Below are 10,165 nucleotides of genomic sequence, written 5' to 3' on the forward strand. Positions count from 1 at the left end.
CCGAGGCCAACGTTTAAAGATATGCTAGAAAAAGGAGAAGACATTTTAGAGGAGAAAAAAGAGGAACAGGAAAAAATTACACAAGGAATGCAAGGACTAAACTTTAAGAGAGGAGGACCCCCAGGATCATGTTTCCACTGTAAACAACAAGGGCACTTTAAAAAACAATGTCCCCAGTTAAAACAGCAAGACAGACCCCAGAGAAGGCCTAAACCTGGAATCTGCCCAAGATGTAGGAAGGGATATCATTGGGCTAGTGAATGTAGATCTATGATAAATGTAGATGGTAACCCCATCCTTCCTCGTGGAAATTCTAAAAACGAGGGACGGGGCCCACAATCCCAGGGCCCGGCACAAATGTATGGGGTGATTCAAAAAGTGGCCAGGACACATTATCCAGTGACAGACCAAGGAGAGCGACACCAGGAAGTGCAGGACTGGACCTCTGTTCTACCACCAGAGCAATACTAATGCCAGAAATGGGAGTACAAGTCATACCTGTTGACTTTAAGGGTCCTCTACCTGAGAATACCATGGGACTATTATTAGGCAGAAGCTCCAGTGCACTCAAAGGACTAATGATAGTTCCAGGAGTCATAGATCAAGATTATACAGGAGAAATTAAAGTGCTTGCTTCATCACCTCAGGGCATTATTTCCATTTCTCTGGGAGACCGAATAGCTCAGCTTTGTATACTACCTAGTCTTCATGGCTCATTCCTGTCACAACAACGTTTTAGGGGAGATAAGGGTATGGGATCTACAGGTATCGATTTGGCCTGCCTTACTATGGAACTAGAAAACAGACCTATGTTAGAATTAATTGTAAAAGGAAAAATTATAAATGGATTGTTAGACACGGGAGCAGACACAAGTATCATAGCAGAAAAAGAATGGCCAAAGGATTGGCCCACACAAAAGGCAAATCAAACATTGAGAGGATTAGGTATTGCCACAGAACCAAAAAAGAGCTCCATGTGGCTACAATGGAAAAGCCCAGAAGGTCAAGAAGGATTTTTCCAACCATATGTCTTAGAACAAATCCCGGTGACACTATGGGGTAGAGATATTTTAAATCAAATGGGGATGAAAATAACCACAGAAGGAATATACAGTGAACAAGCACAAAACATAATGAAAAAACAAGGGCACAAGTGGGGAAAGGGCTTAGGAATCAATGAACAAGGCATAACGGAACCAATATCAATTAAACAAAAAGGTGATAGACAGGGATTGGGTTTTTCCTTGGGGCCACTGATGAAATAATTAAAATAAAATGGAATATAGAAAAACCAATCTGGGTCCCTCAGTGGCCCCTAAATACAGAAAAACTTAAAGCAGCCCAGGAATTAGTACAAGAACAATTAGAGGCAGGGCATATAAGGCCCTCCACATCACCTTGGAATACCCCCATATTTGTTATAAAAAAGAAATCAGGTAAATGGAGATTATTACATGACCTATGAGCCATCAATGCTGTAATGCAATCCATGGGGCCAATTCAGCATTTACCAGTCTTATCAGCATTACCAAAGGACTGTAAATCAATAATATTAGATATAAAGGATTGTTTTTTCTCTATTCCTCTCCACCCTGACGACATAGAAAAGTTTGCTTTTACGGTCCCCTCTATTAATCATGGACAGCCTGATGCCAGATATAAATGGAAAGTCCTACCCCAAGGGATGGCCAATAGTCCAACCATATGTCAAATTTACGTAAATAGTGCTTTAATACCAATCAGAAATAAGTACCCAGATATAATTATATACCATTATATGGATGATGTATTAATTTGCCACCCAGAACAAACAATACTAGATAAGGTATTTACTGATCTAATCAGTCATTTAAAGACAAGAGGACTTATTATAGCACCTGAAAAGATACAAAGACAACAAGTTCAAGAATTTTTAGGTGCTAAAATAAACAGCACAATCATTACACCCCTAAAAACTTCTCTTAGACTTGACCATCTTAATACCTTAAACGATTTTCAAAGGTTATTAGGTGATATTAATTGGATAAGGCCTTACCTTAGATTAACTACTCAAGATTTAGGACCATTATTTAATATCTTAAAGGGAGATGCTCATCTTTCTTCACCCAGAAAACTTATAGAGGAGGCCAGAAAAACCCTAGATGTAGTACAAAAAAGACTAGACGAGGCACAGGTTGATCGTATAGATCTGTCGGCATCTCTATCACTCATAGTACTTCCAAATAAATTAGTCCCTACAGGAGTCCTCTGGCAACAAGGACCTTTAATGTGGCTACATTTACCCTACTCTCCAAGAAAAACAATAGTTTCTTATCCTGAAGCAATGGCACAAATAATATTCAAGGCATTAAAATCAGCCATCATAGTATTTGGAAATACTTCAGACAAGATAATAACCCCATATAATTCAGAACAAATTTCTTACTTAAGCAATAATAACAATGATTGGGCAATTCTTATGTTCACAACTGCTGCCCAATTTGACAATCATTACCCAAAACATCCATATATACAATTTTATCTAAGAAATCCTGTGATTCAAATAAAAATGACAAAAAGGGAACCTATAAGACAAGCAGTGGTAGTATTTACTGATGGTTCCAATAATGGTACTGGAGCATATTTTCATAAAGACAAGGTACAAACATTTCTTTTTCCAAAGGCTTCTGCACAGCAAATAGAATTAACAATAGAACAAACATTAAAAGATTTTCATAAAGTTCCTGTAAATATTCTGTCGGATAGCCATTACGCTGTTAATGCAGTTCAACAACTGGAAGATGCCTGACTAATCAACAAAAATTCCACCATATCCAACATACTCTTAGCATTACAAAAACTCATTTGGAGTAGAACAGAGCCATTCTACATAGGACATTTAAGAGCTCACACAGACTTGCCAGGTCCGTTAACACAGGGCAATAATATGGCTGATCTAGCCACAAGGGATCCTCATGTTTTTTCTATAATAGAAGAAGCACAAAACTTCCATAGTAAATTTCATGTAAATTCTAAAACCTTACAAATAAAATTCAATATAACCAAAGAGCAAGCCCGAACCATTGTAAAAAACTGTAATAATTGTGTAACATACATAAATTCACCTAATAATAACATTAATCCAAAAGGCCTATTGCCCAACCATCTATGGCAGATGGATGTAACACATATTCCAGAGTTTGGAAATCTCAAATTTGTTCACGTAAATATTGATACCTACACAGGAGTTATATTTGCTTCATTACATAGTGGAGAAAAAATATAAGACGTAATATCACATTGCTTACAGGCCTTTGCGACTTGGGGAAAGCCTAAACAATATAAGACAGACAATGGGCCTGCATATATTTCTGCATCATTTAAAAATTTCTTAAGTACCTTTGATATTTCCCATTCCACTAGAATTCCATACAATCCTATGGGACAAGGAATCATTGAAAGAGCCAAACTAAACATAGCATTATTTACTTTAAATTTTCTAAATTTGGACAAAGATGGAAAAACAGCCGCAGATAGATACGAAAATCCTACAGCGGCTCCAAAGGTCCTTGTACAATGGAAGTATGTACTCAACGGACACTGGAGAGGCCCGGATCCAGTGTTATTCTGGACTCGAGCTCCATATGTGTTTTCCCACAGGGTGAAAAAAACACCAGTCTGGATCCCAGAGAGATTAACAAGATCCGCATCTAAGACGTCATCATCCCTTACCATTAACTAATACCTCTTCTATTCTTCCACCTATTTTTAGTACCAATGCTTCAACAGGATTGCCTTTGATTGCAATTCCCTTTGATCCACAGACCGTTCTTTTAATGCTAAACGTGTCAATCCTTATGATAACTGGCTTCTGCTTTCTAACACAAAAGGATATACTAATATACAGTCATTTTTCAGCCTTCTGGGAGCGGAACATAAATTGTGCCAGTGGAACTCCTCTAATTGGGACAATTCTTCTTTCCTGTCTGCTACTCAGTTTCTTACCTGTAATAGAAGCATAACCTTTCCTCCCATTCCAGTTTGTGTGTCACCCCCTTTTATGTTTCTATTAACTAACCATAGTACTACCATCCTAAATTGTTCTGATGCTAACGTAACTTGTTTCCTTTCACAATGTTGGAATGCCTCCCAGTTTTCGGTTGCAGTTACCAGTCTCCATAACTGATGAAGAGCTGCCTATGATTTTATCTAGAAACAAAAGAGACTTCGGCATTACAGCAGCAGCGGTTACAGCGGTGGCTGTGTCTGCTGCTGCAGCTGCGGCAGCAGCGACAGCATTAGCTACTACAATACCAATAGCACAAGCTGTCAATAATATAGCTGAAAGAGCCGCCTCAGCTTTACAAACACAAAAGGTTATCGATGCCCACTTAAAGGCTGGAATAACTGATCTTACACTCTTGATAACCTTACCACTCAATTATGATTAGAGACTGAAACATGGGCAGACATCATGGCTCTTGGAATATTTATGGTACTGGGTTTGGACTAATGATCTGATGCCTTATGCACGTAAGACGCCAACAACAGGGAGAACGTCAGACCATCAAAATGGCACTTATGGCGCTTGAAACTGGCACATCTCCCCAGGTGTGGCTAAATATGCTGGATCGGTAGCCAATGATGGGTAAGCAAACAGAGACATATATCAACCTAAGACAGGTCCTCATCCCAAGATGGGTGAGATACCAATGACGGGTAAGAATATGTTCTGCTGTTATGCAACCTAAGACAGGCACGATCCCGGGGATCCAGAGTCACAGATAGGCTCATGGGGGCCCATACCAACCTAAGACAGGGTTCTAACGCCTGGAGGTCAGAATTCCGATGACGGGTAAGGATGGTGCTCGCCACATGAGCTATCATGATGACCTGATCCTAAGCCCATTAATAAAACAGAAAGGGGAAGATGTTGGAGACCGCTGCCCTGTAGGGCCTGCAGTGGTGGCTGACCTCGCCCTAAGATGGCGCCGAGAAGCCCAACTGCAAAGAAAAACAACTTTAAGGAAGTGCTTTCTATTGGCTGACTGATCCCCTCCGCATCCGTGCTTAGCTCGTGATCAGTACATGTCCTCATTACCCACCATTAAGTCTCCACGAGCCAAATGCCTGACCCATTAAGGTGATTGGCTGTTAGATCCCATAAAGCTGCGTACTTTGTGTGGCAGAAGGGAGCAGGAGCAAGGCAAGGAGGGCAGGCAGCAGCTGCGGGATGAGAGAAGAGGAGAGGTGGCCGCGGCGCGACGAGAGAGGAAGAAGAGAGAAGCGGCAGCTGCACGAGAGAAGAAGGAGAGAGAGAGAGCTGTGTGACAAGAGAAGAAGAAGAAGAAGATGGCAGTGGTGGAGGAGGAGGAAGAACCAGGCACTCGGCTCAGAAGCTCTCCCATAAAAATAAAGACCTTAAAACTTCATTTGAGAGCCGAGTCTTCATTGTACTCGCTGGACGAGACACCCAGAATAGCTGAAGCAATCCTTAGCAGGAAGAATGAAACAGGGGATATCACAATACCAGAACTTCAACTATACTACAAAGCAATAGTAACAAAAACAGCATGGTTTTGGCACCAAAATAGACAGGAAGATCAATGGTACAGAATAGAGGACACAGACACAAACCCAAATAAACACAATTTTCTAATAGTAGACAAAGGTGCCAAAAATATGCAATGAAGAAAAGACAGCCTCTTCAATAAATGGTGCTTGGAAAAGTGGAAATCCATGTGCAACAGAATAAAACCAAACTCCTATCTCTCACCCTGCACCAAAATCAACTCACAATGGATTGAGGACCTTGAAATCAGACCAAAGACCCTTCATCTTATAGAAGAAAAAGTAGGTCCAAATCTTCAACTTGTTGGCTTAGGATCAGACTTCCTTAACAGGAATCCCACAGCATAAGAAATAAAAGCAAGAATCAATAACTGGGATAGATTCAAACTAAAAAGCTTTCTTTCAGCAAAGGAAACTATCAGCAATGCGAAGAGAGAGCCTACAGAGTGGGAGAATATCTTTGCCAATCATACTTCAGATAGAGCACTAATCTCCAGAATCTATAAAGAACTCAAAAAACTCTACACCAAGAATGCAAATAATCCAATCAACAAATGGGCTAAGGATATGAACAGACACTTCACAGAAGAAGATCTACAAGCAATCAAGAAACATGAAAAATGTTCACCATCTTTAGTAATAAGAGAAATGCAAATCAAAACTACACTAAGATTCCATCTCACCCCAATTAGAATGGCGATTATTAAGAACACAAGCAACAATAAGTGTTGGCGAGGATGTGGGGAAAAAGGTACACTCATACATTGCTGGTGGGGCTGCAAATTAGTGCAGCCACTCTGGAAAGCAGTGTGGAGATTCCTTAGAAAACTTGGAATGGACTCACCATTTGACCCAGCTATCCCACTCCTTGGCCTATACCCAAAGGACTTAAAATACTACAGGGATATAGCCACATCAATGTTCATAGCTGCTCAATTCACTATAGCCAGATTGTGGAACCAACCTAGATGTCCTTCAATTGATGAATGGATAAAGAAACTGTTGTATATATATATACAATGGAATATTACTCCGCCATGAAGAATGATAAAATTATGGCATTTGCAGGCAAATGGATGAAATTGGAGAATATCATGCTAAGTGAGATAAGCCAATCTCAAAAAACCAAAGGATGAATGATTTTGTAAGCAGATGATGACACATAATGGAGGGTGCGAGGGAGCAAGAATGGAGGAAGGAGGGACTGTATAGAGGGAAAAGAGGGGTGGCAGGTGTGAGGGGGAAGGAAAAAATAACAGAATGAATCAAACATAATTACCCTATGTAAATGTATGATTACACAAATGGTATGCTGTTACTCCATGTACAAACAGAAACAACATGTATCCCATTTGTTTACAATTAAAATAAATTAAAATTTAAAAAAAGATAATTCCCTAAATTGCACCTACAACTCTAATTACAATAGAGTAACAGGATTATGCTTTTAACCCTTGTATTTCTGAGGGGTGGGGTATAAAAAGGAGAAGGAATGAATGCATGTGTCAATGGACCTTACCCAGTGTTTGGGGATTAAGAAGTTACATTGGTCTCCCAACTAATTTTAGTTCGGTGGTAAGATCTAAAAGCAGATTGAATAGGTAGGAAAAGAAGAGTAGGAAGAGTTGAAGTAGAAGTAGACTGACTTTAAAAAGTATTTTGTTTTTTAGTTGTAGATGGACACAATACCTTTATTTTTTTTTACATGGTGCTGAGGGTTGAACCCAGGGCCCCACACATGGTAGAGGAGCACTCTACCACTGAGCCACAATGCCAGCCCAACAGGCTAGCTTTTGAGAAGCCTGAATTCCTTTCTTGAAGAACCTGGAGAATCTCCTAATGATTGGGTACATAGCCTCCGGACTCCGATCCTAGCCCTACCACTTATTAACCATGTGATTCCAAACAGTTGACACAGCTCTTTGATTCTGTTTTCTCATTTGTAAAGTGTGATAATTGTGTCTGTAAGATTTACTGTGGAGTGAAATGATTTACCCTCTTCTGAGTGTTCAGCACAGCATTTGCCATACTGCAGCATACAAGGGGTTACTTCTCTTAGCATGGATTCAGCTCCAGGCTTTTTTGAGTAGGTCTCCCCCGTTTATCGATGACAGCAGATTCTGAACTTGTGTGAGGTGGTGTTAGTTTGCCTGCGCTTCTATAACCTCGTGGCTAAAACAACAGGAACTTGTTCCTACCAGTTATGGAGACTGGGTGTCTGAGGTCCAGGTGTTAGTAGGGTTGGTTTCCTTGAGGCCTCCCTTCAGCTTGCAGGTGGCCATCTTCCCCAACATCTTCATGGGGTTTTGGCTATGTGAGTGTCTGTGTTCTAATCTCCTTTTCTTTTTCTTTTCCTGTTTTTTTTTTTTAATTTTTTAAAAATAACTACACCAATTGTACTGGATTAAAATCCCAATGTCTGCATTGTAATTCATAGTGTCCCTTTAAACAGTCCCCATATATGGTCACATTATGAGGTCCTGCAGGTTAGAACTTCAACATATGAATTTTGGGGGATAGAATTCGTGCCATAACAGGTGTTTTCGACAAAAAAAAAAAAAAAAAAAAAAGGTTTATATTTTATTCTTTAGGAAGACAAATTTTGAAGCATGTTAAAGGACTAAGAAAAAAAGTATGTTAAAGGACTAAGAAAAAAAGTTCCCTTCAGAAGAGCTAAGAAACTCAGTTGTCAAGTCTTTTGCTTAGGCTCACATAGATAATGAACAGTAAGGGATTCCACCAAGTTCTAACTCTTGTTCTTATCTATTCGACACCACTTCCCCTTCTCTACACCTCTTTTTTATGACATTCACAGCCTGAACACCTCTTCCTGTACCTGAATGAATCTTACAGACTAGCATTTAGGTCCTGGATGGAATAATGATGTTATTTCACTGGGACTGAAAGGCAGAGAAGTAGGTGGTTTTGGAACAGAGATTGAAAAATAAATAAAAAACACTAAGCAGCGGGGCTGTCCCATGAGGACAACCTGCTGCTCTACACTTGCTTCAGTTCTCCACCAACTCCTTGTAAAACCTGGGACTAGAATCTTCCGAAGCCAGGGTCTATGGCTGCTGTTGCAGCAGCTTGTACCATACAAGTGCCTGACGCTTGTGGTTGATTAGTAACATCTCTCTATCTTGCAGATTGCCTCGAAGATGCCAACGTCCCCACCTGCTCTGCCTGTCTCATCGAGTCTCCAGGAGCTATAAGCAGAGTCATCTCTAAGATTCTGAAGGTGGAATGTGTTCATTCTCAACAGGTGATCTATAACAACAAAAGGGTAGATTAAACAGTAGGTCACTTCTTTCACTATTATCTTCTGTGAGTCAGTAGACTTCAGAAATTAAAGGAAGAGACTTGAATTTGGTTGCTGGCTCTGGCTGTCCTTCCTGGGTGTCTGACTTTGCATGAGTTCCCTGTCCATCAGCCTGTTATTCACCTTATCTGTACAGTGGAGAGCAATGCCACCGCCCTGGAAGGTTGTTGTGAGGAGTAAGTAAGAAAATGCAGATGAACTAGTTGTATGGTCTTTGGCTTGAAAAATATTTGCTATTGTCATTATTATACATCTTAGAGGAGGATGGGGATAAATGTGGAAAAAATATCTGAGAAATAAGGTTTTGCCTCCCATAAAGTAACTGGACTTTGGTTCTGAGGTTTTCAATTTGATATGCTGCTGCTTATAAAATTTAAAATTCTTATTCAGATGTCTCATCCTCCTTTCATAGTCCATCCTTAGTCTATGAATGTGTTTGATATTTCTTTCCCTTTTTTGTCATTTGTTTTCTATTATTATGGAACATTTGGACACATGAAAAGTACAGAGAATGATGAGCAAGGATGTACCCACAATCCACATTACAAAGCACAGTTACAGCCCAGCTGAAATTTCTCTACATAGTTCTCTAAATCTATGAGTCTTGCATCTAGGCTTTCAATATAAAATCCTACATTCCTTTATTCCACCTTAAAATGAAAATTCTTGCTGAAATTCACCATTTGGACAAAAGTTCCCCCAAACAGTATTTCTATTTGATATCTAGTAAATGGAGAAGGCAATGAATAAGGGGTAAAAAATTGACAAGTAGGCCTCAAACTGAAAACTTTACATTTTCCCAATTAGGACTGTCCATCTATCTATTAGTTTAGAGAGACAATCACTGTCATTTTCCTCTCACCCACTATATTCACAGTAATAGTTTTCAAAACTCCATGTCCAAACTCATTAGTGAATTATGAAGCCAATTTAGTGAGTTATGATCAGTGTGATTTAAATTAATAAAATACAGCAGAACAGAACAAAAAGAGAGAGAGAGAGAGAGAGAGAGAGAGAGAGAAGCAAGGAGAAGGTATCAAAGTATGCATAGTAAAGATAAATTTTATATCTTGTTTTATACTTATAGATGATTTTGTATTTATATAAGTGTACATGCTTGCTAAGTTAAATTATATTTCTCCCCAGAGGATCCAGTGAAAAAAAATACCCTGAAAATTGCTGAAGTTCTGAAGGACTTGGTCATTTTCCTGCAGGCCTGTGATATCCAGTCTTTAGCTTCTGGTGAGAAGGGAGGGATGAGGTGAGAAGGCAACATCAAGGCAGCACTTTAAGACC

The sequence above is a fragment of the Sciurus vulgaris genome (genome assembly GCF_902686455.1).
Source record: "Sciurus vulgaris genome assembly, chromosome: 12".
NCBI lineage: Eukaryota > Metazoa > Chordata > Mammalia > Rodentia > Sciuridae > Sciurus > Sciurus vulgaris.